Source organism: Wyeomyia smithii, chromosome 2 (assembly GCF_029784165.1).
Source record: "Wyeomyia smithii strain HCP4-BCI-WySm-NY-G18 chromosome 2, ASM2978416v1, whole genome shotgun sequence".
NCBI classification, from domain to species: domain Eukaryota; kingdom Metazoa; phylum Arthropoda; class Insecta; order Diptera; family Culicidae; genus Wyeomyia; species Wyeomyia smithii.
This window is the reverse complement of record NC_073695.1, coordinates 202,097,304-202,118,157: the sequence shown is the minus strand read 5'-3', so window position 1 is coordinate 202,118,157 and position 20,854 is coordinate 202,097,304.

Sequence of the window (20,854 nt, the reverse complement as noted above, 5' to 3'; positions counted from 1 at the left end):
CTGAAGTTTCAAGTTATCGACCAATCAGTTTGCTTTCTTCAATAAGTAAACTGTTTGAGAGAGTTATTCTTAACAAAATGATGTCACACATCAACGAAAATTCAATTTTTGCAAATGAACAGTTTGGATTTCGCCATGGGCATTCCACAACTCATCAATTGCTCAGAGTTACTAATATGATACGAGCTAACAAATCTGAAGGTTATTCCACTGGAGCTGCTCTTTTAGACATAGAAAAAGCATTCGACAGTGTTTGGCATAAAGGTTTGATTGCGAAATTGCAAACTTTTAATTTTCCAATTTTCCTAATCAAAATTTTAAAAAATTATCTTACTGATCGAACTCTGCAGGTTGTCTATCAGAATTCAAAATCTGATAGATTTCCTGTCAGAGCAGGTGTACCTCAAGGTTCAGTCCTGGGTCCAGTCCTGTACAACATATTCACTTCAGATCTTCCTGATTTGCCTCCAGGATGCACAAAGTCATTGTTCTGCGATGACACAAGCATTTCCGTAAAAGGAAAAAGTCTTCGTGTCATATGCAGTCGATTGCAGAAAAGTTTAGATATTTTTTCTTCCTACTTGCAAAAGTGGAAAATCTCTCTCAATGCTTCTGAAACTCAAATGATAATTTTTCCGCATAAGCCTAGGGCTTCTTCCCTCAAGCCAAACAATAATCACGTTGTCAAGATGAATGGGGTTATTTTAAGTTGGTCCGACAAGGTTAAGTACTTGGGACTAATTTATGATAAAAAACTTATTTTCAAAGAGCACATTGAGAGTATACAAGCCAAGTGCATCAAATATACGAGATGTTTATATCCTCTCATTAACAGGAATTCTAAACTTTGTTTAAAGAACAAACTTTTGATTTACAAACAAATTTTTAGACCAGCAATGCTTTATGCTGTACCGATCTGGTCAAGTTGCTGTTCAACAAGGAAGAAAACGCTCCAAAGGATTCAGAATAAAATTCTGAAAATGATTTTGAAGCGTCCTCCTTGGTTTGGTACACTCGAATTACATAGACTTACTGGTGTTGAACCATTAGAAGCTATGTCAAATAAAATTATTAACAATTTTCGACAAAAATCGTTGCAATCCTCAATTGCTACGATAAGCTCTCTTTATAGCCAATAAGTTAGCAATTAAGTTAGTTGTAAGTTTACTTCCCCTTTTCTGACAAGTAGGTTTAAATCCCTACGAATGATAAGTCCTAATTGCGAAAGCAAACAAATCCTAACAATTAAAATTACAAATTTCTAACAGTGTTGAGAAGTCACCATTTGTGATTGGACACACATACTCATTATTTACTAATATTTATCATAAATACTTAAGCTACTAACAAATCCCCCCTTGAAAAAAAAAAAAAAATTAGTTTTGCCGCGTGAGAGGAAAAACCATAATAGGATTTCAATTTAGTGCACATAATTTTATGTGAAATAGTGTCGAACGCCTTGGAGAAATCCAACAATAATAGTACAACCGCGTTCCCTCTATCTAGCACCACTCCGATATCATCAAAAATTTTCAACATTGCAGTCTTTGTACTGTGCTTCGGGCGATAACCAGATTGATGCGGAGTTAGGAGATTGTGGCTGTTAATGAAGTTACATATTCGTGTTTTGAGTAGCTTTTCGAAAATTTTAGATAGTGCACTAAGAATGCTGATTGGCCTCAGATTTTCGATTGAATTCAGACATTGTTTCTTTTTAAATGGAATTATTTTGGCTTTTTTCCATTCACACGGAAACTCACTGGTACAAATAATTGAGTTAAAAATGTGCGTGATTGCTCTAATAACTAATGGAGATATTGTGCGCTAAAACTTGATTGGTAGTTTATCCATCCCAACCGCATTGGATTCAACATGGTACATAGCGTTTATAACATCTACCTCGAAGATATTGTTAAAATATAAAACATCGCCTATAAATTTTTATCTAATAGGTTCGAAGTTGGTGTTCGTATTGGAAAAACACTCCACAAAAGCATTGTTAATTTCATGAGCAGAGAAATTATTGGGAGATTGCACTTTCCTACCCCCATTACGTTGAGTTTCCTCCATGTCTCTCTAGATGACAAACCACGACTAAACTGTTGTTGGTAATAGTCCTGTTTTGATTTCCGGATAAGCGTAATCACTTTATTGCGAAGAATCTTATATTGACGGTAGTCGCTCTCATTTCTAAAAGTTTTCCATTGTCTGTAAATTAAATCGCGGTCTAATTGCGCTTTGAGAATGTTGTTATTATACCAAGGATTGTGTTTTTTTCCATTGGACTTTGTACATAACGGCGCGAAATTTTCATGAAGCGAGAGCATAGCTGTATTAAAGAAATTTAAAAGGTCATTTGAAACATTGCTTCTGTAGAAATTTGTCCAGTCGATATCATGAAATGCAGTAACAAGATCGTCTATATTAAGAGAATTGTAATTTCTAAATTCAATTTCATTAGCCACAAATTTAGTGTTGAAATCAAGGGATGCAAAAAGTATGTCGTGGCTTGAAAAGGATGGTGCATCTATTTGATTAAATCTCAAAACTTTTGAATATTCATTGGTAAGAATGAGGTCTAATTGAAAAGAACCATTTCTATGGAAATAAGTAGGATCGTTACACAGGTTACTCATTCCATAAACCTGTAGTAAATTTCGAAACGTAACGGTCTTTGAAGATTGGGTTTCGATCAGGTTTGGGATTGGGATTAGGATTGGGATTGGGATTGCGATTGGGATTGGGATTGGGATTGGGATTGGAATTGGGATTAGGAATAGAATTGGGGTTGAAATTGGGATTGGGATCACAATTATTGGTTTTCTCCCTAGCTATACGCATAAAATTTTTGAGGCGATAATAATTTTGAGTGTAAGTTTACTTATAACTCTAACTTGCTCGTTAATATCATATAAACTTTCCGGTACGTAATGAATAATACGATTACTGAGGAATCCTGTTAAATACATTTAAGTTTATGTATACTGAAGAAGTACTTCTTTAAAACTAACAACCCAAAATAATTACATTCAAAATACAACAGCACGGGTTTTCTCGATGAACCATAACATCATTTTTTTTTCAGATAACTAGTGAGAATCAAATTCCGCTAATAATGCATATTAAATATCACATAAATTTTTATTATCTAATATCGACCACGACAGACTTTTGGTTACGTTATATATTTTTGAGTGAACAAGTATGGATAAAGAATTTGTTAAATAAACGGTAAATATGTCAAATATTTGAGCAGAAATAAACTGTTTTTTATAAAACGATTTATTCACACTTATCATAGTTTCGAACGAGATACTTAAAAAAGGTTTTGGCGGCATACCCAGCCCTAGTACACCCTAAACTATCTTCCCGTGAGCGAGTGGTATTTTCAGTTAGATTTTTGCAAAATAAATCGCCGCTTTTACGCACGCCAATAAAAGATAGCAAATTCGTGCCATTAGCTATGACGCAGCCACTCGTCACAGAGTGCAGACTTCGCCAGATTTGTTGATAGTAATCAACATTTCCAGGTATTGTTTTTCGGATTTAATGGATTATTGAACTCGAAAAAACGTTTTCCAAATTATAAAGATTAGGTTTTTAATGTTTCGGAAGAATTTATTTAGAATGATTGTCTGTGCCCTGTGAAAGACTTTTAGTGCGCCTTACACCTATCTGTGTGAAAGGTATTTCAATGGCGGATAGGCGACTATATGAGTCGATTATTACTATACGACAGCTATTACGTGTAAAATCCGGGTTCCGAAATTAGAAACCATAATGTTTGATACGACAAATTATCAATGAGCAATATTTCTTTATTTTCAAGCTGACATTAGAGAAAGCAGCACAGTAAACATGGTAATATAATATGTTGATTATTCTGTGTCTTCCATAACCTATGATTTGATATGATATGGAAACAGTGGCTAGAATTTAAACAACTCATTTTGACAGCTGAACTGCTTGAAAAAGAAACAAATCATTGCCAATTGAAAGCGGAGGTTACTAACGTTACTATCGCCTGGAAATTTTGAATCCTACTGTTTCATTGGAAATGAGCCGATTAACACCCGACGGAAAAGAAACTCGTATTCAGAACACGTTAGACAGTTAAAATGTTCATCGTGATTCGATAACAGTTGCCAAACAAAATTGAATGGTAATTAAACTGCTCGAATCGAAATGTTAAGTTTCCTTTTCATGCCTCGAAAATGTGTAGCCCTGCTTCCTTGCTTACCTTACCAATCAGATGTGAGCCGTGGTGGCTCGTGCTGTATCAACAAGTTTTCGCCATGTTGCTCGGTTTTGAGCAGTGTTTCGTCAGTCCCCAGGCGTCTCACCACCCGCAAGTCTCCTTCGATCGGCAGGATTGCTGAAGAGAAGTAATTTCACAGGGTTGTCATCCGGCATATTTATGGCGTGACCGACCCACCGCAACCTATTGACTTTCGCCAGGTGTGCAATAAGGTTCTCTTCAAGCAGTGCGTGCAGCTCAGGGTTTGTGCGCCATCGCCATTCTTCATCGTCCGTCTAAACTGCACCGTAGAAAGTTCGCAGCTCTTTCCGTTCGAAAACTCCAAGAGCGTTAACGTCCTCCACGAGGCGTTGTTGTCTCGATTAGGTAGAGGACCACCGATCATTTTAGGAGTTTGTACAGCGTCAACTTCGTGCGTCGTCGCACTCGACTCGATCGAAGTGTCTTCCGAAGTGAAAAGTAGGTTTGATTTCCAGCCTGGATGTGTCTTTGAATCTCTTTGCTGGTGTTATTGTTGGCGGTCACCAGTTATCCATGATACACGAACGCGTCGACCGCCTTAAACTTATCGCCGTCTACAGAGACTTGAGTTGGGGGCTGATGTTGTTCTCTTTGGAACCTCTCGCTCGCATGTACTTCGTTTTTCGACATATTTTTTGTAAGTAAGTTTCCTCCGCCGTCGCAAAGGTACTTGTTATGATGTCAAAGTTATCCACGAATCCCAGAAGCTGAACAGGCCTTGTGAAAGTCGTGCCCCTCGTGTCGATGCCCGCTCTCCCGATCACACCCTCAAGGGCAATGTTAAACAGCAAACAGGAGAGTTCACCACCTTGTCTTCAACCTCTGCGCGATTCAAAGGGCTCGAAAGTATCTCCGAAAAACACACGTAACACGTCACTTGCACCATGGTGGCCTTGATCAATCGAGTAAGTTTATACGGAAATCCGTTTTCGTGCATGATCTGCCATAGCTGTTCCCGATCAAATGTATCGTAGGCCGCCGTGAAGTCGATGAAAATGTGATGTGTGGGCACGTTGTCGCGAGTACAGATCTGTCGGATAGAGAAGATCTGGTCCTTGTTGGCACGGGCTCAGATGAAGCCTGCTTGGTGCTGGCTCACAAACCTCCTGGTTAAAGATGATAGAAGACGGAACAGGATCTGTGAGAGTATTTTGTAGACGGCATCAATAAACGAGATACTGCGGTAGTTGCGGCACTTAAACTTGTCGCCCTTCTTGTAGATGGGGCAGACGACTCCCTCCATCCACTCGTGTGGTAGTTTTTCCTCCTCCCGACTCCTGGAAATGACCCATTGCAACGCTCTAGGCAGCGTCTCTATCTCTAGTTTAAAGAGCTCGCTCTGCAATCCGTCTTTGCCTGCGGCTTTGTTGTTCTCTAGCTTCCCGATCTCACATAGAACTTCATTAACATCGGGGGCTGGTACTCGGTCATCTACCGCTAGAGCATTCGTGAGAAGGTTCCCATCCGCGTCGTTGCACATGTTGCCTTGCGGCACATAACTATAACATAGAACGCGTCTCACTGACACGGTACAGCTGCTCCAGCTCCTCATGTTTATAATCCTCTTGCTGGTGCTTCTTTCGTCTGAGTGACGTAGCCATGTCGTTCCGTGCCCGTTTGTAATTGGTCTTGAACTCTCTCGTTGACCTCTCCAGGTATATCGCCCATCGAGTTGAAAGCCGCGCTATCCATACTCGTAGTTGAGGATTGAATGAACTCCAGGAAACTGGAGTTAGCGCATCAAAAGACAGAGGTCATCGTGGTGAACAACCGCAAATCGGAACAGAAAGCAGCGATCAGTGCCGGTGGATTCATTATTGCCTCAAAGCGTTCCTTGAAGCTCTTGGGGGTGATGGTCGACGACGAGTTCACGTTTGGGAGCCTCATCGACTACACGCAAAAGTTGGATGGTGCGAAACCAGTACAAAATTGTGCGTTTTTAGCGCAATTATTGATGTAATTCGGAACCAGTACAATGATTGCGTGTTGGGCATAACGCAATTAATGCTCTAGCGTTTCTCCAATGTATCTGGCAGCTCCAAATTACTACACCTAAACAGTTTCAACTGGTATCAAGCAGCATTGCAAAGCGAGCGAGAAGCAAAACCTTTCTCCTCCTTTCTGCTTGAGGACGAGACATATGCTACGCTTTTCAAGTCTTTTGCACACACGCTTTCGAGATACTTTTTCTTCTTCATGCATTCCTCTGAATAGCAGCAAGCACGCATCGACAGTATGAGTGAGACTAACAACACTTGAATCTAGTATGTACAGCACGGGTGTCTCGCTCGTTTCGTAAAGCGACGAGACATCGTCTTGTGCGTCGCAACCCGAACCGAAAAAGAAGCGAAAGAGCAACCTGCAAATTATATTCGACGTATCTAGTCTCGTCGCACGTACATGAAAAACTCCACGAGCACGAGAGAAAGAGCAGTCACTAATACACTCGATGTGAGAAATAAAGTGTCGGTATATGATGCATATTCTGATTTTAATCTATGTCAATGTATTCGCAGTACAACTGTTGCGTTATGCGTTTCACATATTTATTGTGTGATTTCTGTGCAACATTTGTGCGAATCGGGAAGACACAATGATTGTACAAGACTTCAACTTTTGCGTGTACACCTGCAAGAAAGCTTCCATGACTATAGCGGCATTATCGCGCATGATGTCCTCGGAGGTATTCAGCAGGCGAAAGCTGCTAGCTAGCTAGTGGCAACATCCATACTGGCGTCCATTTAGCGAACCCGTGTGTTCGCAAGCATTGGGTACTTCCAGTTACTGCGGTAAACTGGAAAGCACCTACAGGCTCATGTACCTGAGGGTCGCATGTGCGTATCGAACCGTGTCATACGAGGCAATATGCGTCCTAGCTGGCATTATGCCTATCAGCATCATTGTCAAAGAGGATGTAGAGTGCTTCAACCAACGTGACACGAGAGGTATACGAACCACCAGAAGGTCAACTTCGATGGCCAGGTGGCAGCGGGAATGGTCCAAATCTACCAAAGGTAGGTAGGGACACACCGGCTCATTCCGGAGATAGCCGGATGGTGCGAGAGATGCCATAAGGATGTTAACTTCCGCCTGACACAGATACTGTCAGGCCATGACTGCTTCAGGCAGTATCTGCACATGTTTGGGCACGCGGAGTCACCTATGTGCCCACAATGTGCGGACGCCGAAGAAACCGCTGAGCATGTGATATTTGTTTGTCCACGTTCGCGCAGGTGAGGAGCGAAATGTTGGCATTAGGCGAGCCGGATACTATTCTGGAGAACATAGTGAGAAGGATGTGCGAAGAAGAGGGTACCTGGAGAGCAGTCATCACGGCTGCTTCCCAGGTTGTTCTTTCGCTGCAAGGCATCAATCGACGGGACAGCCATCGAAATACCAGTGGAGGCCAACCTTGCCTAAGCAGCAAAGTCAATATATTAACAAGGGGTCCACTAAAAGCACACTCGCTCTTCTTCCTGAAGCAATGCCTAACGGCGGTACCAGGGAGATTCGGGTTCGAGTAAAATGGAGAAAGGTAGGTATATCGCCCGTCTCCCCAGCTGGTCTCGAGGTACGATGCTGGCCTAACAAGCCAGTTGTCGTATGTTCGAGTCTTGACTCGAGACTCGAGAGAGACTGTAGCACCAAGGCTTTGCTTTTTTTAAGGTATATCGCCAGCGTCCGGTTCTTCTCATTCACCGCTGCCTCGCACTCCCTGTCATACCAGTCGATTCTGCATCTAGGTGCTTCCACTCCTAGTGACGCCGTTGTGGTCTCTCCGATAGCTGTGCGAATGCTACACCAGCCGTCCTCGAGAAGCGATGCGCCCTCCGCTGTGGGTAGTACCGCTTCGAACTGTTGAGCGTATTCGTCCGCAGCCTGACAATCCCGGAGCTGCATGATGTTGAGCCGCAGGGTTCGGCAATGTCACGCGTTGTATACGGTCGACAGTTTTGAGCGCAAAGATACCGCAACTAGATTGTGGTTTAAGCCAATATCCGCACTGCGATTGATGCGTACGTTCGAAATGTCTGAGAAGAACCGGTCGTCGATAAGAACAAGATCAATTTGGTTTGATGTACGTTGTTCAGGTGATCTCCAGGTAGTTTTGTGGATGTCCTTTCGGGAAAAGAAGGTGTTTCCGTCTGCTAGTCCTCGGGAAGCTGCGAAGTTACAGGAATCGCTGACCGTTGTTGTTTGTCACGGTGAGCGACTGTGCGGGCTTGTATATGTATTCCCTACCGATCGGAGTTTTCATGTCCCTGATGACGATCTTGATGTCTCTAGGCGAGCTGCTATCGTATAGTCTTACAGCTGTGCGTATTCCGCTTCTTTCTCTACTTCGAGTCTTCCTTCGTGAGGGCAAGGCACATTGAGGATAGTGTCGTTGTACAACTGCTCAATGGTTGTGCCGCCGGTCTGGTAGTACTGTACCCAGCGGCTACAAATCCTCTGTTGCTCCTCTACTTTGCGACAAAGCTGCTGGAGCGCAACGATGTCGAAGTAACGGCGTAGAACGCTGTAACGTAGTAACGCTGATCCAACAGAATCGATCGCCACCCGGGGCACTCAGCTATCTACAGTTATATGTACCAAGCTTCCAATAGTCGTCCTTATTTCGTCGCCTAGATCGTTGCCGATTGTTCCGGTTCTTATTTATATCTTGATTGTTCGTAGTATTTTAATTTTTCGGCATGCTGCCTTACTAGAGCTGCGGATGCCTAGTCTCGAGACGGGACTGCCGTCTTGAGTGTAGCTGGCGAGACACCGCATTCCATAATTCAGTCGTCCGCTCCAGACCAGACACTGTTTGGACCGCCCATAACAAGGAGAACAGATGCTCAGGCAAGCTGCCCTCCTAGAAGAACAGCTCCCCCTTCCATTCCTGTCAGCATACGACCAAGTTTCCACCGGTTTACTGATCTTCCCTTGGTTGCTTGTATCCCACGTGGAGGTTGGTTGCATCGGTACCACGGGGAGGTAGTGATGGGAGTTGCTGGACATTATGCTTTGGACCACACTGTGGTCTATTTTATGACAACTTGTACGTGTGTACCGCTGGTACGCACTGCCCAGCAGTTTACCTACCATTAGTTTTACTATCAAAATGTTAAGTATCAGTGACCGGGAAGTGTGTGTTGAGATAACTTAGTTGAATTTTCGAACCCTTCCAAAAATATTTTGTCTCCATCGAATTTTTCAATGATTTGCCACTGATACTAACTGCATGAGTGAAAGTATTGTCTTTAAAGCGCGTTGTTAATGAAAATGAAGATTAATTATGTCAATAAGTATTTTATGTGTGAAATAGATGCATACAGTTAGTCGAGTAGTGGTGAAGTTGAATGAGAGTCTCAAGTGCATATGTTGCATTATAGGCGTTGACACTGAAAGGAAAAAATATTTCTATGGGCAAACCACAGACTAACAGACGTAACACTGGAACCTAGCTCCATCGTCACAAAAAAACGATCATTTCAAATTCCCAATCCAATAATAGTCTTCGCGCGAAAACGCCGCTTAGGGCGCTGTCATGCAATCTCATACATATTTTGTGGTTCCCCATTTGACACATGCCGTAGCGCTGATGTCGAAATACATGACGCAGCGCGAACACGGCAGCAGATGGTGCTAGTGTTACTAACGAAAAGTACTAGAATCGTCCGAACGATGATTTTATTGAAAATATGTTCGAAGTGTTATGTCTGTTAGTCTGTGGGCAAACTATCTGTCAAAAATTCGCCGCACTGTCTGGTGCATGTGGAACTGATAGTGTCAAGATTCCATTTATACTTCCAACGGCTGATGGAGTACATTCATTTTCAATTCATAGTAATAAACCTAAAAAAACGAATGTAGTTTCAACAGCTTTATTACTGATGTTGTCTTCGTATCAATTAAAAATTGACGATAACAAATGTTAGATTGACTACTTTGGAACTTTAAAAGCAAATATCATTTACAACTAAATTTAAAAGCTCGATTCGATTGTATTTTCACTTTATTGAACTTTAATATAATAAAATACCTTCTATAGCTTTTACTAGCACTGTATATTGGAAGATTAATGGATGACTTCCAACAATTATTTCAACCAAACCAGCGAAAACTAAGGGGGAACTATTATTTATCTTTCGAGAATCACCATATTCACGATGATATTTTCTTGAATAAAAGCCACTAAATAATTAAACACTGTTCATTGATAAGTTGTTGATTCAAGCATCACAGCTACGGTTTTTAACTTTTGAACCCGGATTTTGCACGTAATAGCCATCATATAATAATAATCGAATTATATAGCACTCATCCGACAATGAAATACCATTCACACAGATAAACGTGAGCTGCACTAAAAGTCACAGGCCACAGACAATCAGTCTAAATGAACTTCCCGAAAATCATTGTATTGCTAAACCTCAATAACCAAAAAGTTGGTTGCGGTTTCAAACTTACCATTCCCTTGTATTGACGTGCAAAATAATATCTTGATATGTTATTTGCTATCAACAAATCTGCTGAAGTCTGCACTCTGTGGAGAGTGTAGCTGCGTCATAGCTACTGGCACGAATTTGCTATCTTTTTATGACTCGCGTCAAAAAGGCGATGCATTCTGCAAAAATCTAACCGAAATTCCCACTTGGGATACGGGGAAAACGATTTAGGGTATACTAGGGCTGAATATTTGCTCTCTCGCGAAAAATCAGAAAGTGGTTTGCGCAGCTTAAAAATAGGGACTTGAAAAACGGGTTCATTGAAAAATGTCTCAAAACCATCACAATAGTATAGTGAAAACTTATTTTGAAATACTAATATGGGGAGTTCTGTCTCTTCCACCATATTTGCTCAAACTTGTTTCTATTAGTTCAGCTCCATTGAGAACAGCTTATGATGGCAACAATTTGGAAATTCAAAATAACAGATTTCGCACCAACTCAACTGAAGAGCTAGCAGCACCCTCTCAGTGTTTGATGAAGGTTTGTTGATGTGTAGACCACGCTAAATTAAAGTTGACTTATTTAGCAAGGTTTACAAACACGTTTTATTATGAAAATTTACCTATACTAACATTTAAAATGGCCTGAGCTTTTTAAATCTCTTTGTTTAAATCAATATATCTCAGCAATCACGAGAGTTAGAAGAACATTGTCAAGAGATGGGTTTCAATAAATTTTCTGGAAATATTAAAATATTTTAAAAAATATTCCTATCCTAGAAAAAATTTTATTATGTCAATAAAAAGTCCTTTCAAAAACGGCCATATCAAATCTTTTTAAACTTTAGTTTTGAATATGTCAATTTAATTACCTGAAATTCTTCTGAACATTTCAGAACATTCGATTCGATAACATTCGATGATATTAGAAAAAAATTGAAATCTAATACCACACTTTTCTTTGAATTGTACTCAGTATGATGTATCTTGTTAGTGCAGCATTTTGGTCAAGGCTCTCTACTGGTCTATCACAAAAGTACTGGAGTACACTTTTACTGGATAAACCAATCTCGATATGCAGCCTTGGACAATCTACCCGAGGTAAGCTAAACCATCAACATATTCTAATAACATTTACAACCATGCAAACATCCCTCCTATTCCTGCTGACTAAAACACGACAAAATAATATTTCCATAGAACAAATCTAATCGAGCAACATTTGCTGTAAATATCATTCACAATCCCTCCCACCATCATTGCATCAAAACATCGGCTTTTTGATAAGCACATTAAGTACGACAGAACAATTTTAATCTGTTTTCCAAGCTTATTTTCCACTCTCGCCTTGGTTGCCGCAAGCCAGGAGCTGTGCATGGAGCTTTAACGTGAGCCGCATACTTACGTGTGTGCTTTCAAAGTGGCACTCTGTCGTGCCGTTTTAGTACAAGCAGCCGGTTTAATTATTTTTCTCCGAAATGCATTGGAGCATATGAATACCGTGCAAAGCTTTATCTTTATGATATTCATTTGTGAAAGAACCTAGAGAGAAGAGTATGATGATAAATATAAATAAATCACCTTTTAGTTTTGCAGTGGTGGGCACCATTCCGCTAATTCGCTAATTCGCTAATCAGCGACGCTAAAATTCAGTTAGCGATTTAGCGATTTCGCTAATTTTTGAGCTGGTTAGCGAAACTGTTAGCGTCGCTAAAATTTTGGCCTTCGAAACGCTAATCGCTAATTCGCTAAATTTTGTAGAGAAGCGACAATAGAAATATTGAGGAAAACTATGAATTGCTGATGGCGTACGTAAATGGCTTCGAAAGATGAACATACTTTACTGCGAAAGAAATGGCTTCGAAAGATGAACATACTTTACTGCATACTTTACTGCGAAAATTTTTGTCAGTTTTTTACCCTAGAATGGAGTTCCTGTTATCGTACAAGCCACAGGAGCATTTTGAAGAACAAGCACAAGGTCTAGATTGAATTTTCGGCACACCAAGAACTTTGGTAAATTGCAAAGCGCTTGAAATTATGACAATTTTGGTTCTACTTTTTCGATTCAGATAATAATTGAATTTTTAAGAAACATTCCTAAGAGTATCTATTTTCAATTCAAGCCAAATAACTTTTGTTATTCTTGTTTTTACAAAATCAAATATGGATACCGTTTCGTGAACATCTTACTGTAAATAGCTTTAAAAAAGTAATTGTTTTCGTTTGTTTAACCAAAACAAATCAAAGTGGTTCAAATCTTACAAAACACGAGCAATAAATATAGCGATATGACTATTTACATAATAAAAAGTTAGCGATTAGCGATTAGCGAATGTTCCGCTAATGTGGGTTTAGCGTTTAGCGTTTAACGATTATCGAGCTAAATTTTCCGGTTAGCGACTTAGCGATTAGCGTCGCTAAATTTTCGGTTAGCGGTGCCCACCACTGTAGTTTTGTTATGAAAATCATCACACGATGAAAATAGGGTTTGTAACCGAGTTGCATAGCTGTGCGTACTGAGAGGATTTTTAAAACCCCTCTACCTTCCGTAAAGGCGAAAAAGGTCTCTTAATAAGAGAGTTGGAAAAATGGGCAGATACTAATTTAATTATATATTCTAGTAAATGGACAGTAGATGCGGTAATATAAAACAGTATTGCAAAAAATTAAAGCACTTTAGCACTGCTATAAGTAAAGATACAGTGTTGGTTTGGCCTGATTAAAATAAATAGAAAAAAAATTAAAGCACAAACTCCTATCTACGGATTGAGAATCATTTTTATGGGATCAAAAGTACATATCAGAACAAAAAAAAACAGGCGATGAAACATTTGCGACTGATCATTTCGTCGGAGCTCAAATTTCAAAATGGTTTCATCTACAGCCTCATGAATACATTCCTCTATCTAATGAATTTATGCTCCAAAAAGACACATTCAACAAAAAGAACTTCACTGCTATGCTGAGTTGCAGAGCCCAAGCAAGAGATGAGTATTGAGTATATAATAGGCCATATCAATATAAGAATATCACCCGTAACATTTACACGGGAGAATCAAAGCAATATCCTTTATTCATACGGCCTTGTATGTTGCTAAAGTATAACATATTCCAGCAATTGCTAACCATGATGAGAAAGGATACATAAATAAACAAGGAAAAATTTCTTTATGTTACACAATGCTGCTTCGTCTCCAACTCACCAAAGCATAAAAACCATAAACAACCAAAACTACCAGCTATGTTGTTGGTGAGTAACTTCTTTTTTTATATATACATACAATTCCAAGTAATACACCGACTCGACAAAGTGGATATCAATTTTCTCAATTTTGAAGTATTTTTACAGGACAAAGACAACTTGTTCAACGATTCGTTGGAAAAACGAATTATCTCCGACAAATCTCAAGCACCTGTTGGAAGAAACCGTTACTGGCAAAGAGATTCTGGCACTTGAGGGGAAAGGCCACTTGTCCGAGCGCCGGAAACAAGATCTGTTTGGAATCATTACATATAGTGACACGTCGTTAGCAAGACTCAAGAAAATATAAAACAATAAACAAGTAAACTACAATCTGACGATGTCACGTGAATAAAAAATGCTTACTTTTTTAGAATCCTGAGTAGAACTTGATTTGAAGCAATTTTCTCTTCAATACAGAAATAAATGTATTCGAGACAGCATGAATATACCCTTAAAATTGATTAGCTAAACATTCGATGGCTCTGGGATGACACTTCTTATGAAAGTGTTCTACTCTTGGAAAATGAAATGTGTCTAGGTCAACGAAGCCGGAAAGTGTTTTCTCTACTCAAATCTATATGGTAAACTCAAATACAAATCACCTCATAGTAAGGTGTCGTTTTTCCAGTACCGAGAGGTGCCTAAATTCCGTCCGGCTCTTTATCCCGTGCACTTCGTTTAAAAATGTGAAAAAAATGACAGTGACAAATGTAATGAGTGTATTCTATCCAGTTTAACCATTTTGTACACTATTTTCTATGAATCCAGTTGATTATTTTTCGATTTAATCTAAGAATTTTTTAACTTTGTGAGGTTGGTTTCTGTCTCTCTCTCACTAAGCTAATGTAGGGTAATGCGGGTATTTTGACCCACCTACATATTTTGCATTTTCTCTGTTAAATTCAATGAATATAAGCAAATTATGTATAAACAACTGAAATCCGGTATTCGATGAGAAGGCAGCGCGCAGTTGGCTTCGCCCGAATGTTGGCCGATTAGTTGTGATAATATCGCGAGCGTGTGATGCCACCATACCCAGGACTCGCCAACCTGAGAATGAGAAGCCATCGGTTTGCTGGTGGACTGACGCGATAGCGAACCTTCGCAATGCGTGCCTCCACGCAAGGTGAAGCGTGAGCGAAGCGATGAACAGAGGATTGAGCACCCTGCAGCATTCGAGTCTGCGAGATCGGCGTTAAAAAGTGCGATAAAACCTAGCAGGGAGGCCTGTTAAGATAGGCTATACGCGAGTGCCAATAAGAATCCGTAGGGTGACGCCTACAGGATCGCAATGGCCAAGACCAAAGGTGTGTTGGCGCCTGCAGAGAGGTCAACTGCGATGCTGTAGCGTATCATCGAAGGACTCTTTCCACGCCAAGCGCCTTGGCTGAGCTGCAGGCCCCCACGGTCGACGCCTGGCGACCGTCGAGGCCATGCACGCGTTCTGTGACCACCGATAGGTGTGTGATAGTATCGATTAGTCCCGGACCGGCAGCGGGTGCTTGCCTGGGGAGTGGTGGGGTTTCGGGCATTGGGCAGTCGATTCCCCGTAAAAGCCACGGCCACCCGTAAGCAGCTTCGACGGACCGTTTAGTGCCGCTTCTATCACCCAAATGCACTAACCCACCTATTGAGGCCGATACCAGTGTGTTTTAGGTTTTTGAGATGGAATACGGTTTTATACCACGACGTAGGGCTGGCACCTGCCCCGAGCCCCTTATTAAAGTCGTGTGACAACGGCTTGAAACGCCGAGGTGGCATACGGTCGCAGGGGTCTCCGTCCCGTAAAACCTGGCCGGCCTTCCTGTACGTTCCGCGGTCATTGCCTGATGGGCAGGAGTGGGGTCAGATGCCCTTTCCTGATTTACGCCGGTCGGGAGGCGTCATAGCTGCTTATGAGGGGCTATAGCGACCTTCACTAGCCATGACCTCACTGCTCCGGCATAGGCCACCATGGGACTAGATAGGTGACCACTCCACCATGATCAAGGATAGCGGCTGGAATGGGGACCCTATCAACCAAAATGTTCATGTTTCGAAACGACGAGGATGCGAAGGTAGCGGAAGGGGCAGACGGGTTACTAAACCCGTTTGCCAGGCGAGGCACATCACGGTCTCTACCGAGACTGGCTGATGCCGGTAAAGGCGGCGCACAGGTTGGTACACCTTTTGAGACACCGACAGGGGAGTTCCGAGTTGGGACAAAGGCGGGCACGCCTAAGGCAACATCAACCGGAACGAAAAAGACTGGCGGCAAGGCACCTAAGACCGCCATAGAACGGGAACAGATCTCTGGGGCTATGCTACTCTCAGTGGTAGAAAGCCACATGAATAAGTTCCCGAGCGTAGAGGCTGTGTCCGTACAACTTGATGAAATACTCAAGTTCACGGACGAACGTAGCAACATTTCGAAACTTGAAGCAGTGTCTTTTGTTGCTACGTATGAATATTTGCAGCGGGAGTTTGCGGAAGCCCTTAAGCTGGCTAATGATGCCGAAAACAAGGCACTCGCGCTGGACGCAAGGCTTAACCAGCCTAAAAAAGGGAATGCTGCACCTGTGTGTAAATACACACAAACAGCTGCAGCATCGTTTGCCGAAGTCTGTTCAGCTGAACCGACCGGCAAGCGTACTAGAGGCTCTTCGGGGGAAGCGGCCCCCAGAAAAGTTAGAAAAGCTGGCACGTCAGTCCAGCCAAGTAGGGAACCGGGAAACGGTGAAGCCACGGGCGCAAGTGAATGGACCACCGTGGTGGACAAAAAGCGGCAAAAGCGGGAACGTCGCACGAAACGCGGCGACCGCAATAAAAAGCCGCAGGGGTCGAACAGAAGGAGCAAGGGCGACGCGCTAATTTTCAAGACGGATACGTCTAAATACGCTGAAGTCTTGAAGGCCATGAGAGGCGAGTCCAAGCTCAAAGACCTTGGCAACGGATGTCAGGTGAATTCGTCAGTCCCGTATCGGCGAGATGATCCCCGAACTCCGTAAGGAGGCAACAGGCAAGGGCTGTGCCTATAAACAGGCGGCCCAAGAAGTGCTAGGCGAGGAGGTTAAAATCCGAGCCCTCACCCCAGAAGTGACTCTCCAGCTTAAAAAACTGGATGAGATCACCGGAGGGTGCATCATAGCACAAGCCTTTGAGAGGGAGTGTGGAGTGGTGGTGACCGCGGAGGCAGTTTGTCTCCGCAGGGGCCCAGCCGGGACTCAGATTGCTGCCATGAAGCTCCCACTAGCAGAGGGTAACAAGGCCCGTTTGCTTCAGGTGCTTTGAGCGGGGGCATAAATCCTGGTCGTGCAAAGGGCCCGACAGGTTTCAATTTATGCCGCCGCTGCGGTGGCACAGGCCATAAAGCACGGGACTGCGGTGCACCTCCCAAGTGTATGGTATGCACCGGTAAACGGGTCGCCAAGCACGCCATGGGAGGCCCCAAGTGTCCGGCTGCACGGCCGGCTACTAAACAGCAGGCCTGAGGGTGATTCAATTAAACCTGATTCACTGCTATGCGGTGCAGAGGTACGTGATAGCCAAAGTGGATGGAGTATTCTACTGCAGTTGCTATACTCCGCCAAATTGGTCTACTGAAACGTTCGCACAAATGGGCGATCAAGCAACCGTGGAACTGACGGGCCTATGGCCATCGGCGGTTGCGGGTGACTTCAACGCTTGGGCTGTCGAGTGGGGAAATCACCATACAAACCAGAGGGGCCAGATTTTGTTGGAAGCTTTGGCAAAGCTCAACTTAGACTTGGCTAACGTTGGCACGAAATGCACCTTCAGCAGGAACGGTACGGAATCGATCATCGATGTAACGTTCTGCAGCCCGGGACTGATCACGAACTGGAGGGTAGACGACAGCTACACGAATAGCGATCACCAATCGGTCCGCTATGAGGTAGGCGTGCGGAAGCAAGCAGGGAGTAGGGCCAATATTCCATCCTTCAACGGTTGCCATATGGAAGCACGAAGGGGGTGAACCACACCCGGGTGCGGACCATCTAAATTTGATGTTGTCATGGGCGTGCGACGCCATTATGCCTAGGTCTCGTCCACCTAGAGAGGGTAGACCACCGACATACTGGTGGCGCCACTGGCGTAGCGTGGTGGGGGCGGCGGGGGCGGTCCGCCCCGGGTGTCACCCTTCAGGGGGTGACACCCATGAGGAAAATTTTCATACGTGTCACCTTCAAAAGGGTGATATCCGTGGGATTAACTATCAATTAGGTGGAGGTCGAAAATTATATAAATTTACTTTTAAGAAAATAATCGCAACCATTTTTTCAAAAATCGGTAGATTTAGTTAAATCGAAAACGAACGTGATATCTCTCACAATTTTGGGTAACAAAATGATTTCACTGCAACCCGGCGGGGGTGACACCCATGGGAAAAGGGGGGTGCCAAATTTTCCGCCCCGGGTGTCACCCGGTTACGCTACGCCACTGGGTGGAGCGAAACGATAGCAAGCCTACGTAGTGCATGCCTCCGTGCAAGACGGAGGATGCAACGCGCGCGTTCCAACGAGCAAAGAGTCCTGCGGTGCCGCATTCAGATCCGCTAAGGCAACGCTTAAGAGTGCAATCAGTGCCAGTAAACGAACCTGTTTCGAACGACTATGCGCCAGTGCCACTTCGAAACCGTGGGGTGACGCCTACAGGATCGTTATAACCAAGACTAGAGGTGCGCTAGCCCCGGCTGTACAATCACCAGCGATGCTAGAAACGATCATTCAGGGCCTCTTCCCAAGCCACGAACCAAGTCCCTGGCCTCCGGCTGACGAGTCACCACCAACCGTGAGTGACGGCAGTCGTGCAGAGGCAGACGATGCGGTAAGGGTGGCAGAAGATGAATTGATCGAGATCGCAAACTCCCTAAAGATAGGCAAGGCACCGGGACCAGATGGAATCCCGAACTTGGCCATCAAGACGACTATTAAAAAGCCATGCAGAAATACCTTGACGACTGCCTCTTCCCGGACGTGTGGAAGCGCCAGAGGCTGGTGCTGTTGCCGAAGGTCGGGAAACCACCAGGTGACCCATCGGCATACAGACCAATCTGCCTGCTGGACGCGGCGGGCAAGGTGCATGAGAGGGTAATCCTCAATAGACTGGTGAAATATACAGAAAGTGAGAACGGTCTATCAAGCAACCAGTTCGGTTTTCGAAAAGGTAGGTCCACGGTGGATGCAATTCTCTCTGTCACTAGAACGACTGAGGTTGCAATCCAACGTAAAACAAGGGGCATTCGTTATTGCGCGATCGCCACGCTCGACGTGAAGGACGCGTTTAACATTGCCAGCTGGGACTCCATAGCCTTAGCGCTACAGAGCTTCAGAGTGCCGATGCCGTTGTACAAGATTCTGGGCAACTACTTTCAGAATCGAGTGCTAGTGTACAACACAAACGAGGGTCAGAAAAGCTTCCCAGTAACGCAAGGTTCCATCCTGGGTCCGGTACTGTGGAATGCCATGTATGACGGCGTGTTAAAACTAACACTCCCTCCAGGGGTGGTGATTGTGGGCTTCGCCGACGATATAACTCTTGAGGTATGGCGAGTCAATTAGAGAAGTGGAGTTAAAGGCCGCGCTATTCACACGCGTAGTGGAAGACTGGATGCACTCCGGGAAATTGGAGCTAGCGCACCATAAGACTGAAGTTATTGTTGTAAATAACAGAAAGTTGGAGCAGGAGGCATCGATCAGTGCTGGAGCATACACTATCGTCTCAAAACGCTCGTTGAAGCTTCTGGGGGTTATGATCGACGATAAACTCACATTCGGAAGCCACGTCGTTTATACCTGCAGGAAAGCTTCTATGGCTGTAGCGGCACTATCCCGCATGATGACAAACAGCTCAGCGGTCCGTAGCAGCAGGCGCAAAGTCTTTGCTAGTGTGACCACGTCCATAGGTATGGAGGGCCAGTGTGGTTCAAGGTTTTGGGTACCTCGTGCCATCGTGGCAAACTCGAGAGTACGTACAGGCTAATGTGCCTATGGGTCGCGTGCGCGTACCGAACAGTGTCGTACGAGGCGGTTTGTGTCTTGGCTGGCATGATGCCCACCAGCATCATCGTCAAAGAGGATGTAGAGTGCTTCGACCAACGCGACACGAGGGGTATACGCAACACCATACGGTCATCTTCAATGGCTAGGTGGCAGCGGGAGTGGTCCAACACTACGAAAGGTAGATGGACACACCAATTCATTCCAGAGTTAGCATGCTGGATTAATAGACGCCATGGGGAAGTAACCTTCCATCTGACACAGATCCTGTCAGGCCATGGCTGCTTTAGGCAGTACCTGCATAGGTTCGGGTACGCCGAGTTCCCTATGTGCCCCGCATGTACGGATGCGGAAGAAAACGCGGAGCATGTGTTCTTCACATGTCCGCGTTTCGAGCGGATAAGGCACGAAATGCTGGCAATAAGTGGGACGGACACCACGCCAGAGAATGTTGTGCGTAGGATGTGCAAGAATAGGGAAATCTGGAATGTGGTCATCAAGCCGCATCACAGATCGTAAATACTTTGCAGGGCACCAATCGACGGGAAACCATCGACATGCCCTAGTTAGTTAAGTAACTAACCCAGTTAGTAGTAGTTAACTAACTGGCCCGAATAGGTTACTCTGCTACCCGTAGAGGTAAGTACTAAAAAGCACGACTGACCCTCTCCCTGAAGTAATGCCTAACGGCGGTTCCGGGGAGACCAAGCTGTCCAGCTTAAGGTTGTTCAGCATGGGTAAAAGCAGAGACGCCAAGCGCCAAGTCCTTAGCCATCAGCGGTTGAGTCTCACGGGTGACGTTCCAGTATCTCAGATTTAGACCATGGTCGGCTAACCTGCCGGACATCCAACCCGTGAGCGACGACAGCCGTGTCAGGGTTGAGAAGGAAGCAAGG